The sequence below is a fragment of the Cavia porcellus genome, unplaced genomic scaffold (assembly GCF_034190915.1).
Source record: "Cavia porcellus strain 051 isolate PalLab524CR breed Dunkin Hartley unplaced genomic scaffold, mCavPor4.1 scaffold_6, whole genome shotgun sequence".
Classification (NCBI taxonomy): Eukaryota; Metazoa; Chordata; class Mammalia; order Rodentia; family Caviidae; genus Cavia; species Cavia porcellus.
Window position 1 is genome coordinate 663,392 of NW_026947489.1, and position 20,800 is coordinate 684,191.

The 20,800-nt window shown below is 44.8% G+C and overlaps 1 pseudogene; it reads right to left on the reverse strand.

The window, feature by feature from the left end:
• Positions 1 to 3,179: 3,179 nt before the first annotated feature.
• LOC100734944 (angiotensin-converting enzyme-like protein Ace3) lies at positions 3,180 to 20,260 on the reverse strand (annotated as a pseudogene).
• Positions 20,261 to 20,800: the final 540 nt, after the last annotated feature.

Sequence of the window (20,800 nt, forward strand, 5' to 3'; positions counted from 1 at the left end):
TGTGCCAGCAGGTTAAGGGATCTGCACTGGAACCAGAAAGTGATGCTCAAAGCAAGGACCAGGACTCACTCAAAACTACCACAGCCATCCTCAATGACAGCGAGATCCCAAACTCCTCTGACAGTAAGTACAGCCAAATTCATACCGGGAAAGCCAGTGTGACAAATTTCCCAGGAAAACCAATAGCACCACCTCTTCTTCAGTTCTCCTGTTGATGTTGGCAACAAGCATGAGGTGGGCCCTCCACACCCAATGCCATGCTGATCCAGTTCAGCTGGGTGTTACAGGTGGATCACCAGTTGTCAGTCCACCACAGTTATAACATGGGAATGTTTGACCACAGTAGGGTTTACAGTAGGTACTTGCGCATTGAGAACTGCCATTTAGACTTTCAGCCCTCTGCCATTTGTCCATACTGGGCCTCAATGGGCAAGCCAGTGACTTAGCCCAAAGCAGACATTCCTAGGTGCTCACTGGTTTGTTGTTTCGTTAGTAAGTTCGTAGCATACGTTTATCTGTCAACATTGATCATTTTCCAGAATTTTTCAAACACAATTGTCAATGACAAGTTCACCAGGGACTCCTCAAGCCCTGTTTATCAGGGGTAAAGCCTTTCCCCTATACTCAGACCTGGCTTGTCTTGGGCACTCTGTGGACTGTCAGTTCCCTAGGCAAGGCCAATGGTCAGGTACCTTTTGAGACTTCGAAAATCCTTCAGTAGAGTCCCAAAGTGGAGAGAAACCAAGATTTCCCTTTCCTCCAGGTGCTACTCAACAATCCAGAAAACTTTCTACTTGAAAGCAACTGTGGCTCCAGAGATGTGCCTTCTCCCTCCTAGTCACTAGTGGGTAGAGGAACAGCTCCACCCGCTTCCTGACTTTCATGCAAAGGCCCTTTCTTTCCATAGGAACCTAGCTGTCCTACCTCGGACATCTGGTTTATATAACTCCATGCACATGAAATGTCTAGAGCAGGCAAATCCATAGAGACAGAAAATAGGTTATTAAACATTTAGTAGTGGCTCCCCATTTCCTTCCCTTCCCAGCCCCTGACAACACTAACATACAGTGTTTCTCTTGGGATTGATGAAAATGGCCTAAGATGAATGGTAAAAAGTTATACAACTCACTGAATTCCTAAAAACCATTGAAATCTATGCTTTAAACCAGTGCATTTGATGTCAATTTTTCAGAATCAATTTTATACAATTTAATTTTCCACATCTCAGTATGGTGGCGTGCACCTGTAATCCTAATAACTTGGAAGCCTGAAGCAGGAGAATTGCCAGTCTGATCCCAGCTCAGGCAGTTAGTGAAACATTGTTTCAAAACAAAACTATGAAATGCTCCCCAAAACTTGAAAAAAATTAATATTTATTATTTGGGCTGAAGTCAGAAAAAAAGAAAATATGTGTAACACTTTAATCTTTAAAATTATTTTCTTAGTACATGTCTGCAGTATATAATAACTATGTCATTCAGTGGAGTTGGTATATCTCCTTTTTTAAAATTTTTCTAATTTTAAAGATGATAAAATCAAAGACAATAAAACCAATATGAGTGATACAGAACTTCAAAACATCACAAAATCAACAATAGTTACTATAATGCCTTTTGTTGTTTTCAAAATAGCTACGGATAACTTGGACATAGTAGAAGTCAAACAGAACAGAACAGAATAGAAACAACGAATGCAAAAAATGACTTCAAAACAAGACAATAGCAAATTCAAAGCGGCTACCACAATCTGCCTTGCTATCTTTGAAATAGCTGCACATGCCATTTGTAGAGAGGCGGCTTGCTTCTTGCTTTGCTCTTTAAATCTTTTTAATACGCTTCCCTTACTCTACCTCTCCTCTCCCTGCTATCTGTTATCTTATTGGTCAATTCAAGGCACTTTGTCTGGAATCCATGTAGTCTTTTTCCACAGATGTAATTCTGACATGCTTGTAATTACAGTTTCACTCTATGTTTCCAAAGACTGTATATACATCTTATAATGCACTCATTGTACAAAAATTTGCTGCACAAGCCAGGCACAATGCTAAGTGTTCAGGATACAAGGATGAATTTTAAAAACTGTCTCACTTTACTTTCTTTGGAAAACATGGGAAGATTCCCACTGGAGGAATAAAAATTTCTGGGTCAAGGATTTAGCTCAGCAGGGTAAGTGCCTGCCCAGAAAATACAAGATCATGAGTTCAATCGCTTGAACAAAAAAAGAAAATATAAATTTCTGTTTGCCCCTGCAGTTTCTTTGCTCTTGTCTCTTTTGCATTGATTCATTTGCTAGGTGACACGAATTTTTAAGTCACTTCATAAAATTTTTCTCTAATCATTTTTAAATGTGTTGGATTCATGGTTATTTGAATAGAATTTCTAACTAGGTATAATTTTAATTTTTTAGAATTAAAAAATCACAATGTTCTTTTGTTTTTAGCCTATTAAAATAGTCAATCTTGATCATTAGTGTTTTTGTTTTTATTTTTGTTTTATTATTCTTATGAGATGGTTTCTGGATTGTCATCACACAATTTAGAAGACCCCTTTTCTTATATGAAGAGTTTCTTCCAGGAAAGCATGTTTATTTCAGTTTTTGTGCTAATAAAAACTTGGTGTCAACTTTTAAGTGTGATAAAAAGGAAGATACACACAAGTCTCTGGAGAAGTCTGAGATCACAGTTATCAAGAAGAAAGGGGGCGACTAGGAGGGGTGGGTTCAGTGAGAGGCGAACAGGAGGGTGTCTGCTATGAGAGAGTGTTGGGCAGCTGAGCAGGGCTGTGGGTGACTGGGATCAGAGCCAGGAAAAGCCTGGCCTGTGGCTGTTGGGGAGGCTGTGTGTAGCATTAGGGTTACCCCTGACGATGAGCAGGGAAGAGGCTGAGGAGCATGGCCCAGACCAAGGTTACAGCAAGGCTAACGAGGGGTCCCGGTGGGCTACATTTCCTCATGGCCAGGGCTAAGCGGTTGGGACCAGGCCTGAGTAGGGTCACGGTGAGGATGGAGGGACCGAGCTGCAGTGCTGAGGACTCGGAGGCCGCGGTGTCAAGGCACCCGAGGACCCCCTTCCCGGTGCTGCTCCTCATCAAAGTGGTCCCAGAGCTCAACAGAGGAGGCACAAGCCACCCAACTGCGCAGCCCCCGAGGTGACTCTGTCACCTCCCAGTGGTTGAAATCGGTTAACGGCTCGAGGGCGGCTGATTTTTCAGCAGGCTCAGGATTCTAGTCCCGCCCCCGCCCCACCGCGGAGCCAATGGCGGCCCGGAGGAGCTGTGGGCGGGGCCAGCCCGTCCCAGAAGCCCTAGGTGCCCAGGTCTGGGAGAACTTGGTGCTGTGTTAGGGCTGTGGACCCAGTATGTGAGCCAGGGCCCAGAGAGAGCCCACCCCCCCCACACTGCACTGGTGGGGCGCGTCTGTACCGTCTGCCTCTGGCAAATATGAGTCAGACCAGATCCTGGCTCCTGGACCTATGACTTCTCTTGGTCTGGGCACCAACTGCAAACCTTGGGAGCCGCCACTTCACTTCTCTCAGCTGACAACTGTCCACTTGTGAGTGGCAGCAATAACACCTGCCAGGTCTTTGCTGCCCAAGAACATCAGTGCAGCCTCGTGGGCAGATCTTCGACCCAAGCTGGAGCCTCTCCTTTGACTTTCAGAAGTCAGGAAACACACACTTGGTTTGGTTTATTTACTTGGTTGATTGGTTGTTTTGGTTTGTTTTAAGTTTCTAAAATTTAGGTAGTTTGAAGAATATCATTTAGGGACTGGGGATTTAGCTCAGTGGCATAAGGGCCTGCCTTGCAAGTGAGAGGTCATGAGTTCGAGCTCCACTACCAAAAAAATAAACGTATATCATTTAAATGCATGCAAATATTTAATGCCTTCAACCAAAAAAAAAATCAATGTTTGTTTTTCTATTAATTGTGATAGAAAATGTCTATCAATGGATAGAAGATATCTATCAATGGAGAAAATAAGTCCATAATAAGTCACTTGGGATCCACACCTATATGAGAGTGAAAAATGCACAGTTCAAGTCCTTTTCAGAAGACAGAAATCAGCTTTGACCGTCACATAGGAGGTTCATTTAGAATCCTATTATTATCAGGCACAAAGAATAGTATAACATTATATCTGTAATATGATAGTGTAAATTCTGCCTACAGCAATCTCAGAAGTAACACAGGAGCTCAAACACCAGGTGAATCACTGGCTAGCTATGTAACCTCAGAATAATGGTTTCATTTTTATTTCTTAACCTCAGATTCCTCATCTGTAAAATACAATTCACAGCACAAAGAACTATTTGTGAAAATCACCAACATAAATCATGACACTGATTATATATTCCAAAACTGAAAACTAGTATCAATGTTACCTCCACAATAACACAGGAATTCCAGCATCAAATAATGCTTTTGCTTTTAAATCTAGGAGAGATTATAGAGATGGATAACACATACCACTGAAGTTTGAGACATGCAATTCTTTCATATATTTTTAGCTGGGAATTGATATAACATTTCTGAAGAACATAAGAAATTATGCCATTTGATTTAGAAATATTATATCTAAGAGTTTATCCTAAGGAAATGTACATAGATCTCTACAGGATCGTCATTATTTTAAACGAGGGACGCACCTGTTTTCACTGCACCTTTTACCCCGTGATCACCTGAGGTGCCACTGGAGATGTTCTGTGTGTAATTTGCTGTTCTCCTGCTTTCCTCTTTCACTCCTGTGGCTGTTTCTTTCTATGGTAAAGGAGTATCAAAATCAGCAACTGCACCAGTGAAGGGCAGGTGTCAGGAGGGATCAGAAGTGACCATACTTTGGGCATTTACTCTCTCAGATTTTGGTCAAGTGGGAGCCTGGGGCCTAAGTGAGGACTGAAGTAATGGGATGGGGAGAGGTATGGACAGGTCCCAAGGGTGCACATGAGGGCTGGGGTACAGGCCAATTCTTGGAAGCAGGCACCACTGAACTTGGGCATTGGGCCTCTGCTCTCTTGTTCTCTGGGCAACAAAGGTGTCCCTTCTGGTGTTACTTAATGGTGTATGGACCAGCAGTGCTTTCCAGGTTCTGTTGTCTTGTTCAATGAATTGGAGAGATCAATTGGTGACTGTGAAAGTTTAACATTTATTTAGGGCAAAAAGAGGAAGAAAAGGAAAAGAAACACACAGAAGTGCTCATGGAGAAAGGAGTGCTTGGAAGGAAAAAGGTGTATCTTGCACCAGAACAGATCACTTCAAGAACAACACTGAACAACACTGCAGCAGCGTGAAGTCGATTTCTGCAGCCTCTTTATATCTGCCTTGCGAGTTGATCCAGTTAGACCCATTTGATTATGTGCTAGAAGGCTGGCATCAGGTGTTAGATTCAGCTTGCTGTCATATCAGAAGATATATGGTCAGGTGTGAGGTTCGGCACATTCTTGTGTTAAAGATTGGTACCAGCTGCATGGCATGGCTTGATCTTGTGTCAGGCTTGGGAGCTGCTGCTCTGTGCCCATTGTTAACAAATTTCTTCAAGTGGCAGGTCATGCTGCAGCCATGTTGTCATGGTTTAGTCTCCTGGTTCATCTTCCCCTGAGAGCCATAAATCTCCATAACATTTTATGTGGTTCTCAGGGAGAAGTCTGTGTCTTCATATAGCTATTTTCTGATGAAAAAGACCATGAGCTCTTTCTACTGGGTCTTTGTATTAACTATCTTAGAATGATGTGTGTCACTGGGCTGAAAAGTATAAGGAGTTAGTGTTTGTATATGAGGAACTCTTGAGCTTTCTGTTTTAACAGAAGAGAGCTTGGGGAACTTGTCACAAACCTTCTGGAAAGCAAGCCCAGGGCCCTTCTTTCTAAAGAGGAGCCTCAAATGTTCTAGTGGCCCACAAGACTATTCTTTCAGATGATATTCAAATACATTATTTCATGAGAAGCTGTTTTTATTCTACAGTGCGAATCAGCTATCCATCTCTGCTGCCTTAGTTGCAGTGAGCATGGCAAGGATCCCTGAAAAGGGGCTCTTCCATCTTAGTTTTGATTGTTCCACAGTAGGCCGTTCTTTCCAAGTTTTAATGAACACTTGATCTCCCAGAAGAACCAGATTGTTCTGCTCCAGCAGGCTGGCAGGACTTTGTTCCCATAAACTTGGATTGTTGGCAGTACTTGGCCTAGATTGATAAACTATTCCAAGTGTCCTGTGGTCTCTGGCTCTATTACTGTATCAGAAGATGGAAAACATGTCAAATGGATGCTTACTTAGTCCAGTTTTGGGGGCATTCTGAATCCTGATGAGGGCTATTGACAATAACTAGAGCAAGATTCAGATGTGTCCCAACAAAGCTTTGCCACAGCTTGCTTTAGGGCATCATTGACTCAACTTTTCTGGAGCATTGAGGTCTCCATGAAGAATGGAAATAGTACTTTAATCCTAAACTATTTGACATCCCTTGAATTATTTGAGAGGTGAAAGAAAACCCATTGTCACTCTGAAAGGGCTAAGGTACTTTACACTGGGGGATAATTTCCTTACAAGGAGCACGTAATTGCCTCTGTAGCCCTTTTGAACCAATTGAGAATTCCTCAATTCAGTGTATAAAACTATCAGTTAAAACTGAAATCCCCCATGTGAGGACATGTGGGTAAAGTCTAAATGCCAGTCCTCCCTAGGTTATGCCCCTCCTCTCTGTGCAGATTCTAAAAAAGTAGACGGTCTGCTGGTTACCATGGTGAAGAGTGGACAAGCTTAGAAGACCTACTGGGTGGTTGCTGCTAGTGTTAGTTCTGTGAAAACTTTAAAGGGCATTTCCCATGTAGCATCTCTTCCTATACGGAATGAATCACAAAGAGTTGTTGGAGCTTTGCACTATGTTACCTGAGAAAGGACCAGCTTGTTTTCTAAATACCACTAGAATCATTTTTTAGTTTTCTCTTGTCTTAAAAACCTATCTTCCTGAGGAATAGGAAACAAAGCTACAAAGCTGTCCTTTTTGCCTATCTGCCTTTTTGCTTCCTAAAGAGAATTTAAATATGTCTCTTTGGTGTCCCCGGACTGCCTCTAGAGTTGAATTTCCTCTTTGTTTTACAAATGTATCAAGTTTGTTTTTTAATTAGCAAGCCCCTTTCTTCCCAGATTGCTGCATGGGCATGCGAACCAGAAAGGAATATTTAGAGTCTGTGTAGACTTTTAACATTTGGCCGTTTCCTAATATCAGTGTCTGAATAAGGGTTAAGAGTTTTGCTTTTTAAGAAGAGATTTCAAAGGGAGTGGGTCTGGCCTCAATAACCTGTTGTGAACTGACAACCGCTGTTTGATGTCCTTCTTGGAAAAGTTATTTCCATCCCTGAACCACACATCTTAGGTATTGTAGAAGTGTGGTAGGGTGTAGGTCGCTGATGCCCCACCTGCTTCCATAACTGTGGGAAATCACTTGTTCACAAGAGTCACTAACCATTCAACCTGTAGCATCAAGAAGCTAGGATTAAGAGTAGTGCACCTTGAAGTTAAACTCAGGGGTATCTAAAAGCATGACCTTAATAGTTAGTAGGCTGTTTCCCTGTCAACCACAAGTAGCCTTTCACCTCAAGAATAGAATTGATCTGGTGGGAGTCTTGAAGTTAATTTTGTACCTTCATCCATTAGCAAACCGGTAGTTGCTATTGCCCTCAGGCAAGGTGGGGATGGATCTAGCCACTTTTTTGGAAAGTTAGATAGCACTCTTGTACCAGCCTTCAGGTTAAGACCCAAAACAGTTCCTCTCTTTTCTGATATGTAGAGGAAGAAGACTTTTTCTTAAATCGGGTAGGTCTAATGCTGAAACCTGAGTAAGGGCATGTTTTGTTTTCCAAAGACATTGCCACTCACTTTTGTCCATTCTAAGGGCAGAGACTCAAGATTTACTTAACAGCCTCATATGAAGATTTTGCTACTAGTTCAAAATTAGTGATCCAAATATCTGTCAGAAGCCTGCCATTTCCAGAAAGGAATGAAGTTATTTGTGGCAGGAGGCTCCAAATCATAGATAACCTGGATCCAATACCTAGACAGCTGTTTTCCCTGGGTGTAATAATCTCCCCCAAAAAAATGTATCCGAAGTATCAGATTTTCTGGAGGGATAACTGAGCTTTCTCTTTTGAGACTTTATATCCCTTCTCAATTAGAAAATTGAGGGTTTGAATACTAAGTACTACCTCATAAACTTTGTTTTACAATTTGGGGAAAGATGGTCATGGTTATGCATGTCACCTGATGTGGAGTTTGTGAAACTCCAAATTTTACTGAATGCTTCTTTGAGAACCAAATTGTTTGTGAACAAAAGTGTTCCTGTACCAAGGCTTCACTCTATTACGATTGGAGAGGTCCCAAGTTGGGCATGGATAAGGTGACATACCCCAGGGGACCTAGTCAGGAGGCAAGATGCTGACTCTCTGCTCAGACACCAGCCTGGCAATCTGGTGGGTGGTGTACAAGAAGTAACTGAGCCAGGGCTGGACATGGCTCTACTCAGGCTGAATAGAGACAGGTTAGCCAGCATCAATGCTATGCCAGCTCAAGCTAGGCAATGGACAGCCTGAGAGTTATGGCTGAGTTGGCATAGAGAATGGCCCAGTGAAAAGCAAGTTAGGGTCTAGGGTTTCGCTAAGGCTGGGCTCAGAATCAGATTAACTAACCTGAAAAGAAACAGGTGTAGTCTGGGCAGCCTAGGATTTCACTCTGCTGCACGTTATCAGCCACTAACCAGTTCAGCAGTGACTTGAAGTAGGTCATGAGGGCCCTTGTAGATATATTGGACTGCCCAGTCAGCTCCTTTAGAACTTCTGGCCAGGGCTTGCTCGAGCTCAGCTTCAGGGCATGCCTGGAGGACGTGAGGATAACTGTAAGGCTGTGTGTGGGGGTGTTCACAAGTAAACTGCTATGACTACTTGGTATGCCTCAAGGCTTTGCCAGCCAGACTCCTCCCACAGAGCTCAGCATAGTGGACACAAACACCAGCTGTGAAGCATACTCATCTGAGTTTGAACTTTAGCTCAGTCACTTAGTAGCTGTTTGAGCCTCAGTTTCAATATTCATAAAATCAAGATAATACTAGTATGTGCCTTATAGGTTTGCTACAATGCCAAGAGGCAATAAATGTTAACTGCTGTCACTGGTGTTAATTAGACAGTTGTGATCATTATTCTCCTGGACTTAAACAGAAGTCTGAGCCACAGTTTCCTGTGAAGTGTTCAGTGTCAGTGGGCAGAAGCAGCTCTTCAATCCTTTCTGGTCTTTAGAGTTTACAAAGATTCAAGATCTCAAGAATGTGGGAGATAGAATTCTGTGTATCACCTGCAGCACCACACAAATGTCTGCTGTCTCAAGGCACACCCAGTGCTAGGTAGCAGGTGGTAGAACTTTGGCTTGGCCCATAGCACTTGCTCAGTAGGGGTACAGGCTATGCCAAAGCCAGGGCTCCAGGCTCTTCACCCTGACTCTCAGCAGGGCAGTGGCAGGTAGAGATGTTGGTCCTTCTCAACTTGTCATTCCCTGATCTGACCAATAAAAAGGTGAAGCCTGGAGGCCCAGAAGGATCCGGACTAACAAAGATCCGATTCAAAACCCCAGCCCTGCTACTTCTGCACTATGTAAGTTCTGGTATACAACTTAAAGCCTCTCATAGACTGCATTTTCTCTTCAGTAAATGGACTCCATGAATACTTCCCCACAGTGAGGATTAAATCACATAATGACTAAGGAGAACTTTGTGACTTGCAAAGACTTATACACATCACTTAGTAACTGGGAAGGAATGAGGTTGGGAACCTAAAGATTAGTGGATTCTTGGAAGACCCTACTGCAGAAAAATGTAGTTAGGATCCCTGAAAAATTAAGGTAAAAGATTGTCAAGACTGAAAGAAAAAATTAAGGTAAAAACCTGCCACAATTGAAAAAAAATCAAAAATAAAACTCACGACTAGAGGATTTGGTCAGATGCTGTATCTTAGGTAAAAAGCAAAAGCTAGAAGAGGGAAGCTTCAGTTACTGAAAATCTAACTGTTCAGAAAGAAGACTATAGGCTGATGTGACAAGATGTGTGACCGGAGCCCAGCCTGCAGCTGATGTGGACGGCACAGAAGGCCAGTGTCATGGTTTATGTCTGTGGCCCCCAGGCCTCAGGAGTTTGCATTGTTCATTTGTGATGGTTCATTGTATAGTGCTTGGATTGATGGTGTCAGTGCTCCACCCACATAAGGGTGGAGCCAGCATGTGATGTAATGGCAAGAAGAAGGTGTGTCTTTGCTCTTTGTTGGTTCCTGTTTGCTGTTGGTGGCCGCAATGAACTGCGGCCCAGCCATGCCCACCTGTCTTGGAGCCAACTGAGTGTGGACTGAAACCTCCAAAAACTGTAAGAAATAAACCTTTCCTTTCCCAGCTTGGGCTTCAGGTATTTTGTCTCAGCAACAAGTAAAAAGTAACTAAGACAGCCAGAGACTGCAAAGCTGTTGGCTGGCATTGCCTGGATACCCCAAGTCTAAAGTGACAATGACAGGCTCATGAACAAAGCCAGACCTACCCACCACAGGTGGCTTGGTGAGGTAGAGGGACTTTGGGAAATTAAATGGGGTCCACTTTGACTCTCCATTTCCAACACCTGGTCAGGGTGTTTGGGTTTAGGAGGATGAGTCAAAGGTGGCAAAATCAAATTTTAAGAGGCATTAGGCATATCAGGTTCAGTGAAATGCTTCCTGTGGTTCCACATAATTTGGAACATGAAGTAGAAGGGTCTCTTGAGTCTAGCCTTTGAAAATAACCAGGGCTACACAACAAGACTCCACTTCACAAAAGGCAAAAGAGCAACTGAATCTTACTTTTTTCTTCCCTGCTGTGAAGTGGAGAGAAATCCTGAATAAACTCTTTGAAATGAACCCATCTCACTTTTACTTATTTATCTATTCATCTATTCTTTGGTGGTGATTTTGAGGATTGAACCCAGGGCCTCATGCTTGTTAGGTTAAGTGCTCTACCACTAAGTTATCTCCCCAACCCCTCTTTTTAGTTAACCTCGAATTACCCCAAGCCTGAGCTCATGGATATCCCCATGTTCTAGCCTTGAGAGCTGAGCTCTCATTCTTTCTCTTTTCAGATACTCACTCAATGATTAGTGTATAATTCAGCAGGTCAACCTGGCCATGTGCAGTCACAGCTGCTTTTCCCTCCTCCCCAGCTCCCACCTTGTCTTTTCTCTCTCCCTTGTGTAGCCCACATTCCACTTTGCTGCCATTTCAACTTTCCCAAAGCTTATAATATCATTTCTCAGGAGCCTCTCATCTGCCCACAGCCCAGAAAATGATGTTTAAGGCTGTCAGTTTGGAAGAGTCAGTATCTTCCTGGATCAGGGGTCTGGATGGCAATGTAGGGGGGCTGGAGAAATCCTTCCTTGGTCTCCAAACAATCTCCTAAGCCTCCACCAAGGCCTTTTGTGCTGCTTCCACACCTCTCTCATAGTATGGAATTTAATTATTTGAGATCTACTTTCCCCTGCTGGATTCAGGGTGGTTGGCACTGGCACAAGTACATTTTTGCTGGGTGAATACATGAGGGGATAAGAATACAAGTAGTAGAGAGGTGCGTTTATATTGAACATACTCAGAAAAGCTCAAAGCTAGGAATCATCCAGAATCCCCCCTCATGGTATGAAAAGGTAAAGAACAAATAGACAAAGGAGATGTTAGTCATGCAAGGTTCATCCTGCCCTGTGAGTAAAGTCCAGGGAACCAGTCCTGCAACTCCCTTTGGCCTGCTAGCTACAGGCATACTGCATGGTAGAATCACAAGTACACTCATTAAGTATCAAAGGATACTAGATTATGTGACATTCTGAATCCTCTGGGAATATAAATAAGATTTAAAACAACCTTGATCAACTAGGGAAACAGACATTTTGAAATTAGTGGAAATGGAGAACAGAGCTCTAGAGCTCCACCATGGAGGGATTCAGGCAGCTTATTCACTTGCCTTCTTGGTAAGCGTCTGCAACGCGGGCCAGGAGGAGAACAGGGCTCCAGAGCTCCGGCCATGGAGGGACTCAGGCAGCTTATTCACCTGCACTCTTGATAAGCACCTGCAGCTTGGGCCTGGAGGAGAACCATTACCTGTGAGCCAACTTCCACATGAGCTAAAAAATCAAGCACCCTTCTCCCACCTGCCCCCTCCCCCCTTACCTACTGGGGATGGATATTTTAACATCTCTTGGGAGGACGACCATATGCAGTATAGCAAATATGGGGGATTTCCTTCTATCTTCTGTTTGAAGGCATAGGTCGTTTTCATTTTTTGTTATATTTCTTTTGCTCTTTTCAGTATTCTCAATTGGTTTTACAATGTTCTATTTTTGGTTTGATTTTACAATACGTAATTGACTGGATAGCTATTGTTAAAGAGATATACCATAGTACTTAGTACTACTATCCCAGTATCCTACTGTGAAATCCTATACCAATTTCACTGCATTGTCTCGACTGGCTTCGTCCTTTCTTATGCTGTTGCATATTTGCTACTTTCAAAATTTAAAAAAAACATATGTTAAGACCCATGAATGTGTAGAATCTATAAACAGTTTACGAGAACTGATCTATGACAATTGATGAAATGAACAGATATTTTGAAGAAAAGGAGACACTAAAATACCCAGTGCTGATCCTGGAGTGTCATAATGTGAAACCCAGCAATAGTGTTATTCTTTGTTCAGAGTGATATTAGCCTGCTTGGGTTTATTGAAAGTCAACATAATTGAAAATATAGGTAACTGCATATATGTTTAAGTGTAGAGGATTGATAACCATATTTCTAAGTTTTTGTTGGATAGTTGAACCGAACTGGTTGCAATCTCACTGTTTGAATCCCCACTTTATATGCTCCAATTTAGTATCTTGAAGAACTATTTGTAAGAAGACAATTGTAATCATCAACTAGTGATTTCTTGCTGTTTATTTTTCTTTGAAATTATGTATTATTTCTACCCGTTTTCTGTTTTTTTAGTCTTTAAATTGTTTTAAAAAGAAGACACTATAGTACCCAGTGCTGATCATGGAGTGTCATGAAGTGAAATCCAGCAATACTATTATTCTTTGTTCAAAATGATTCTAACTTGCTTTAGTTTGTTTAATCTAAACATAAATGAAGATATGGATAACTGCATGTATGTTTAAATGTATAGGATTGACAACCATGTTAGTAAGTTTTTGTTGGAGAGTTGATTAGAACTTTTTGCAGTCTCTCTGAATTCCCACTTTTCATGTTCCATTTTTGTACCTTTAACAACTATTTGTAAAACGACAACATCAACTAGTGATTTCTTACTCTTTTTTTCTCTGAATGTATGTACTATTTCTAACTATTTTCTGTTTAATCTTTCTTTAAATAAAAAAAAAGAAATTAGTGGAAATAATGGGAAAAAACCCACATCAGTGGGCGGGCTGCACATCTCAGTGGCTGGAGTAGCCTTGAAGTTAGTTTCACCAGGGCCATTATCCTTTAACTGATGTAGGCAACAGTGGGAAAGATAATGTTTTTGAGTTAGTTCTGGGTTAAAAGCATGATTTTGCCTCTTGCTGCATCAGTGAGCTGCAATCCTGTGACCTCCCTGAACTTTGGTTACATTATTTGTAAAAGACAGATAATATTTTGCAAAGCTAAACCCTACTAGTAAAACAGTAAGAACACTCATTAGAGAGCCTGGTGTGTCTTAAGAAGAGCTTTGTGCTTTCTCTTCAGGTTCTCCAGCCTCTCCAAGTCTACTTCAAGAGCAAAATGAAACAAAATGAAACACCACAGAGCAGGAGAGATGGTTTGATGGTGTGTGTCTGTGTGTCTGTGTGTGTGTGTGTGTATTAGCAGAAGGGGTCCAATAGAGTCTGACCATGAAGTGCTCAACAAAGAGGAAATGTGCTCTGACATAAGGGTGATCTAACAGTAGGATGTAAGCTCATTGAGGTTCTGCCCAGGTAGCCCAAAGAGGCTGGATGAGGACAGGGTGCCTTGAGCAGGGTTGCTTACAAGATAGACAGAGCAGCTGAGGACAAATGAGGGAAGGGGCCAGTCACCCGAGGATCCTCCCAGCTATCTTTGAGCTATAGATGTCACACTGGTGCAGTGGACCCACATAGCCCAAGGCATTGCAGAGAGTTTCATGCAACTGGAACTGGAGCACTGTGCTAAGGAAATACCTGGAACACAGGACAGGTTGGGCGATAGGATCAGGGTTGAAAAACCCCCAGCCACTTCAGCCTAGACAGCTCCAGTTTGCAAAGGCCACAAGGCTGCATGCCAGCAGTCACCACCTAGTACAGGCTGCCTGGGCAAGGTCTTGAGTTGGCCTAGAATACAAGGACCTTCCTTGTGTATCTTTGTGAACTAATGATCACCCCAACCCTTATCTTCCCCTTTCCTTTCTCTCCTGGGGCAACAGGAAGGATTTAAATTAGAATATTCTTGCCTTCTCTGTCCTTCACACAGGATCTAATGGAAAAACTCAAAAAGACCCCAGGGCACAGACCTAAGAAGGCTGTGCACTCTAATGGGAGGAGGTAGGCAGAGGAACAGGTAACATTTGGACACAGGGCCTTGCTAGAGATCGTCAGCCTCATCCCATGACTCCCAAAGCCCACCTCCCAGAGCTGACTCTGTTGACAGGGCCCAGATCTTTACTGTGTGTAGGGAACATTGGCAGAAACATGGAACTTGGCACCTGGGTCAAAGTCATCCTCTGTCCAAGGAACAGATGGGCACAGGCCTTGGTACTTTAACCTGGCAGGAGAAAAACAAAGTCCTGGCAGAGGCACTGAAGGATCTCAGAGCAAATGGTTTTGCAAAGCTCCTCCTGTGTTTGTCTATTAAAATTGGACCTGGCATATAGACAACAGTCAACATATTTTCATTCATTAAATAACTGAAAACACTTGGGATTGGGAATCAAAATGAAGCCATAATAGCAGATAACATTGACTGAGCACTTCCTCTGCTCTGAGCTGTGTTTATGGACTTTTGCACTCTCTGAACACTGGTCTTTGGAGAGGTGTCATAGAGGAAACGAGCAAGGCCAAGTCTCTGCTTGCATCCATCCTAATGAAATAGAACAGATTATAGACCAGTAAGAATATAATTTCCCCTAGTAAACAGTACTAAGAAGGGAACAGAGGAACATCCCTGTGGCATGGTGCTACTGTTATTGTGCCCTTTGTACAGATGAGGAAACCAAGATTTAGAAATCAAGGAAGTGGCCTTAGGACACAGAACTAGTCACTAGCAGGTTATGTGAGGCTGTTTTGCTCCTCTGAACTGTGCTGCTGTGGGATATTGTGGGATTGGCTGTCACTGAGCCTTCTTATACAATGACTGTAAAATGGGGAATAAAATGATCCAGCACAGGGATTTGACAATGTTGATGGGGAGACTCATTGTTGTATTGTTGGTTCACTGGTACCTTGCAACCATCGGGGGTGAGTAGACTATTAGAAAGTTCTTCTGAAGGTTCCTTGCTCAAGGTCCAGGGAGTAAACCTCACTCAGCCCTGGGACTCCTTGGCTGGTTGGTGGTGGGCGTGGCTGGTAGAGAAAAGGCAAGGTTCCTTGTGGATACCTCAGATATCTGGTGTAGGGAGGTTAAGTGTTCTTGGAGGAAACAAGGTCAAGGCATTTCCAACTCCACCAGGGAGACCTGCACTTAAAATCATGGGCTGGGGATAGGAGAACAAGAGGAGGAGGAGGAGTACCCAGTTCTGCCACTGCTAGGGTGTGACCTCAGCCTGGACATGTGGCCTCTGTGAGTGCTGGCTACTGTGAGTGCTAGGAGATGACCATTTTGAATAAGCACAACACAGAATGGTAGCAAAGGAGCTGCAGGTCTCACACAGTAGTCCATATCATCCTGTGTCCAGCAGCCTTAAGCTAGTCATTCAGACACCTGGTGGATATGGAGAATCCCTGCTCATCCGTATTTAATATCCAACCAAACACCCTGCCTGACTGCGGGTGGACTCCTTTAATAGCTTTAGGATGCCAAGCCTCTGGCAGCCAGGACTGGGTGTTAGAGTAGTAAGCCTGCCTCCCTCCTATGGTCACTCTTTCCCAGAGGACAAGTGCTGAGGCCCTGTTCATCTGTCTTCCCGGCCTCACTGTGGGAAGAAGGGAGGGAAGGAGGTGAGGAGGTCTGCTTGGTGATCAATGTTCTGTTCTTGAGGAATTCCAGGAGCAATCATGATGGGAGTTTCCTAGCCAACCAAGGAGCAGGGGGAGCCTGCAAGGATGCCTTTTTCACAGATGAGACGGGAGCTGGAGAGACTGAGACCAGCTCAGTGCTGGTGCCAGATTCAGAATGAGGCTTCAGGATTCCCCACACTGGCTCTATGCACTACAGCATGGGTGCTTTTGTCTGCTGACAGCAAACATTCCACACTGTCTTGGGGTTTCTCTAAGCCTGGGAGTCACCAACATTGTACCCTACTCTGCTTTTAAAGGAGAGGGCCAACACCACCCTCTGGCAGTGGTGGTCAAGCTTCCCACACCTGGTGTGGGGATGGAGCTGAAAGCCCAGGGCAGCCACCTTCCCTGAGTTCCACCACTCCTGCTTGTAGAAGTTCTTTTCAATGGTGCCATCAAAGACCTTCCAGCGAATCAGGTCCATTAGATAACTGAAGGGGATGAAGGCAATCTTCTCCAGGGCCATGCCCATCAGGTAATTGCCTTCTTCCTCTGGGGATGAGGTCAGAGCAATTAGTGGGTAGCTCCAGAGCTCTCCCTTCCTTTACCCTTGCCTAGATGGTCCCACCTACTCCCCTCAAGCTGCAACCCCAGGCTCAGGCTGCCTTTCTATTGTCCCTTTGGTCCCCACAACCTGAGTCCTGTAGCCAGAGATTGATCAGGCCTGTGATGAACAAGTGCCTGTGGGAAGAGGCAGAGTGTGTGACCATTGCCCCCACAACCTCTTCAAAAGCAGGGCTGGCACCTTCACAGAAGATTACAAACAGGTTCTGGTATTGCATGAAGTATTGGATATGACCCATCTGGTGGGAGACGGAGAGCAGGTCTTCTATGGTCACTTCAGTGCACTTCTTTACCCTAGAGTTAAAGGACAAGGATCAAGAGCATGAAAATGCCCTGGGGAGGTAGGCACACTTCTCCATTCAGACCTCTTTAAGGATCTGGCATTCTGGAGATCAGAGGGCTTTGGCTGCTATCTTTTCCCACTCCAGCCCCCATATCCAATCAGTGACCAAGACCGTGGCTTCTGTGTCCATCTCCCCTTCTGTACTTCTGGCTTACATTTCCCCTCCCATGGCTGGGCTCTCCCCTGCTTATTCCTCTCTTATGTGGCCTATGACAAGTAGATGTCGGATGGGATGAGGATGTGGAATTGTAGTGCTGGCAGCAGGCCTTATTGATAGTAGTTACCTGAAGTCATTGCCAGTGTAGAAGTCCCAGGCAGAGGTTTGACATTCCACCACCCGTCCATCAGCCAGCCTTTCCAGCATTGACTTTTTCCAGAAATCAGGTGAGACAGATAGTAGCCCCAAGGAGGTGAAGAATTTGTCAGCCTCTTCAAACATTTTCTCAGGTTTCCAGTGCTGTGGTAGGGAGGGAGAACATGTACACTGCCCTATTCTCCCAGGGACCTGAGGGTAGGGACATCCAGGGGCCAAGCACTGACCTGGCTTTTGATCATGTATGTAATGTCTATGGGGTGTTTCTTAGGGAAAGGCAGAACCATGTCTAGGATGCTGTTCCAGGACTGAGCCCACATGTCCCCGGGAAGGAGAGTAGAAGGGTTAAGAGAAGGTGAGAACTGTCTGTCCACTGACTGAATACCCATCCCTGTACCAGCAGACCCTTACCCAGCAGGTGGGCAGGGATAGGCCCCTGCAAAGTGATGAGTTCAGGCCCATAGTGGTGGTGCAGGGCATGGCGCACATACACATGCAAGTTAAAGCAGAGAGGCTGCAGCTCCTGATAAATCTGTTCCAGGTCTTGCTCCACAGTATCTGACTCATACTTAGTTGTGCAATGTCTTAGTACTAGGGCAGAAGAGGGGACTTGCCAGGCACTCATCATACCACCTTTAGCCTGGTCTTACAGGCAGGAAAACTAGGTGCCTGCTTGGGAAGATGGTCAAGCTCCCTGGTCCTCTGGATCTTCATCTGAAAAATGGGAGTATTACCTCCCATGGCCACTGTCCATGTTGTATCAGATCAGAAAGGGAAAAGCATAGCCCCAGTGTGAGCTCCTTCCATGCCTTCAAGACTCTGCCCTCTCTAGCCCACAGTGAGTCCCTCCTCATCCTCACCACGCCTGCAACCTCCTGTCCTCTGTCACCCAGCTTGGGCACTCCTTCAAGCACAGCCCAGTGGCCGGCCATATGAGCTTCTTTCAGATTCTCCAAACTTTGCCTCTCTCCCAGTGCAGGCCTTTTTCTTCCTGCCTACCCAGCTGGCTCTTGGCCAAGTTTTGAACATGAGTAAGTGCTGGAGGCTTTCCTCATTTCCTCCTTCAGCACCATCTCTGCACCATCATCATAAGTGGTGTTAAAGACGAGTGTGTCCTTGACCGTGGTACTTCCTTACAGAATTGCAAGCCCACAGAACAAGCATGTGTCTATTTTTCATCTACATAGCCTCATAACCTCTGTAGCATCTAGCACACAGTAACTACTCTGTTGACATTTGTAGGGCCCAGCTACATGCCTGCATCTGAGGGTCTGGGATCCTGTGCCTCCCTCTGAAGACTCAACTTTGCCCCTTCTTGTGTACTGTCCTGTGACCAACTTGTGTCCAGATTGCTCACCATTGAGCTGTGCAGCTTTGTTACTGAGCTGCACATAGTGCCCGAAGATGGGGTGGAGTGGTGACCCAGAGTCCCGCCAACCCTCCCAGACCCACAGCAGCTCCTTGTGGTCCCTGAAGGTAGCCATGACTTCTTCGAAATCTGTACCCAAAAAGAAGTCACATGGGGCCCCCATACTGCTTCCACCTCTGCCATTATCCACTCCAGGTGTCCTCCTCCAAAAGGGAGCACAGTTAGGGTTGGAAGAGCCACAGAAGGGGCAGGGCTTGGGCAATCACTGGGCTCCAGGGTCATGCAAGGCCTTTCATCCAGGCACACTTGGGCCAGGTTGTATGTTGTCTCCATATAGGCCAGAAGCTTATTGCACTGGGGGAACCGGTGTCACCCAGGACAGGCCTGTGCCCTGGGCTGCCAGTAGCACTAGCTCCACAAACCAGAAGGGGTGGGTCTGTTTCAAACACCCACACTCCTCCCATAGAGGAAGTTTGCTTCTGCTCTATCTATCTCCTGCCCCAGACACTGGTTCCTCACCAGGTATGACCCACCCACCCCTGGCCAAGGGAGGTGGTTCCTGGAGCCCTGGGGCTCTGTCTATCACCTTCCAAAGCTTATGGTATGGCAAGGCCACCTTGCCTATGACCTGCAGTTTACTTAGCATGCACTTCACAGTTGGGTCCTGGGACTGGGGAATGTTAAGCAAGTGGGCCCGGGAGCCAAAGTATTTCATGAACTGGGACCTCTCTAGCTCCTTCTGCAGCTGAAAAGAGGGTCACCACATTTGTTGTAGCAGTTGAGAAAGGCAGTAGGTGTACCATATTCAACTCCCAGAGCTATGACTCACCTTCCTATTTCCAAATCCCATTTTCCCATTTTAAGGGTCCAAAATCATTGAAGATTTGCTAAGAGGATCTTGGGTTCCTAGAAGCAAGGAGAAAGGATTTAAAAAGGGAGAACCACCAACAGACTCTTATGCAACACAAGTTTGGGGCCACTGAGAGATCTGGAGCTTACAGCTCACTTTAACATGTGCTTCTCAGCTTCCCTCTTTCCTCTAGTTCTAAACAGGGGTCAGCACCTATGAGTCCTAATTCCCAGTAACCCCTGAGAAGAGGAAAGGGAGGAGAGAGTAGGGAGCAAGAAGATGGAACCATACCATTTCCTCCTGATTTGGCTTGGTGATGTTGGCGACAAAGTTCCACGTGGCTTCCATGAACTGCTTCAACACAGTATTGACTGTTTGGTCATACTACTTCAGGAACCGCTTTGCCTCAGTTTCATTGTAGGGCATGAAAGGGGATTATGAGATTCTGGGGGGCTCTGTCCCCACACAGAATCCTTTTCTGTTCCCATGTTCCATGGGTGTTGCATCACCCATAGTCCTAAGCCATGCCAAGAGCTGCCCATAGTACAGGATCACACGTAGGGAAGATCGAGGGTGAGTCCATGTTGTTCCCATGACCAAGAGAACAGCAGAACTGGCCCAAGTTTTGTACTATTGACAAGCAAGCTCCATATTATGACATCAGTGGCTTAAGGGTCAGGCATGGAATGTTCAATCTGGAAAGTCTCCACCCATCTTCTGGTAAACTGTCCCTGTTTTATAGGTGAGGAGGTCTCTGAGATTCAGAACAGTCAGACTACAAAGCCGAGCAGAGAGCTTAGGACTCTGGACTTTTAAAACATAACTCCTCTTTTCCACTTGGTTACTTCCGCAGTAGAAAGAGTGGAATTGGAGCCCCTGTATTTTTTTTAATGTCTTTTTGAGACAGAGTCTTGCTATAGCAGTTCAGGCTGGGCTTGAGCTTATTTTGTAGCCCAGGCTGGTCTCCAACTTGCAATGATCCTCCTGCCTCAGCCTCCCAAGTGCTGGGATTACAGGTGTGTGCCACCATGCTCAGTTTGGACCCACTCTTGGACTTTAGCCAGAGACTGACGAGACCCCTCACCTTGCAATGCTAGGGCTGCCTCTAAGTAGATGAGTAGAAT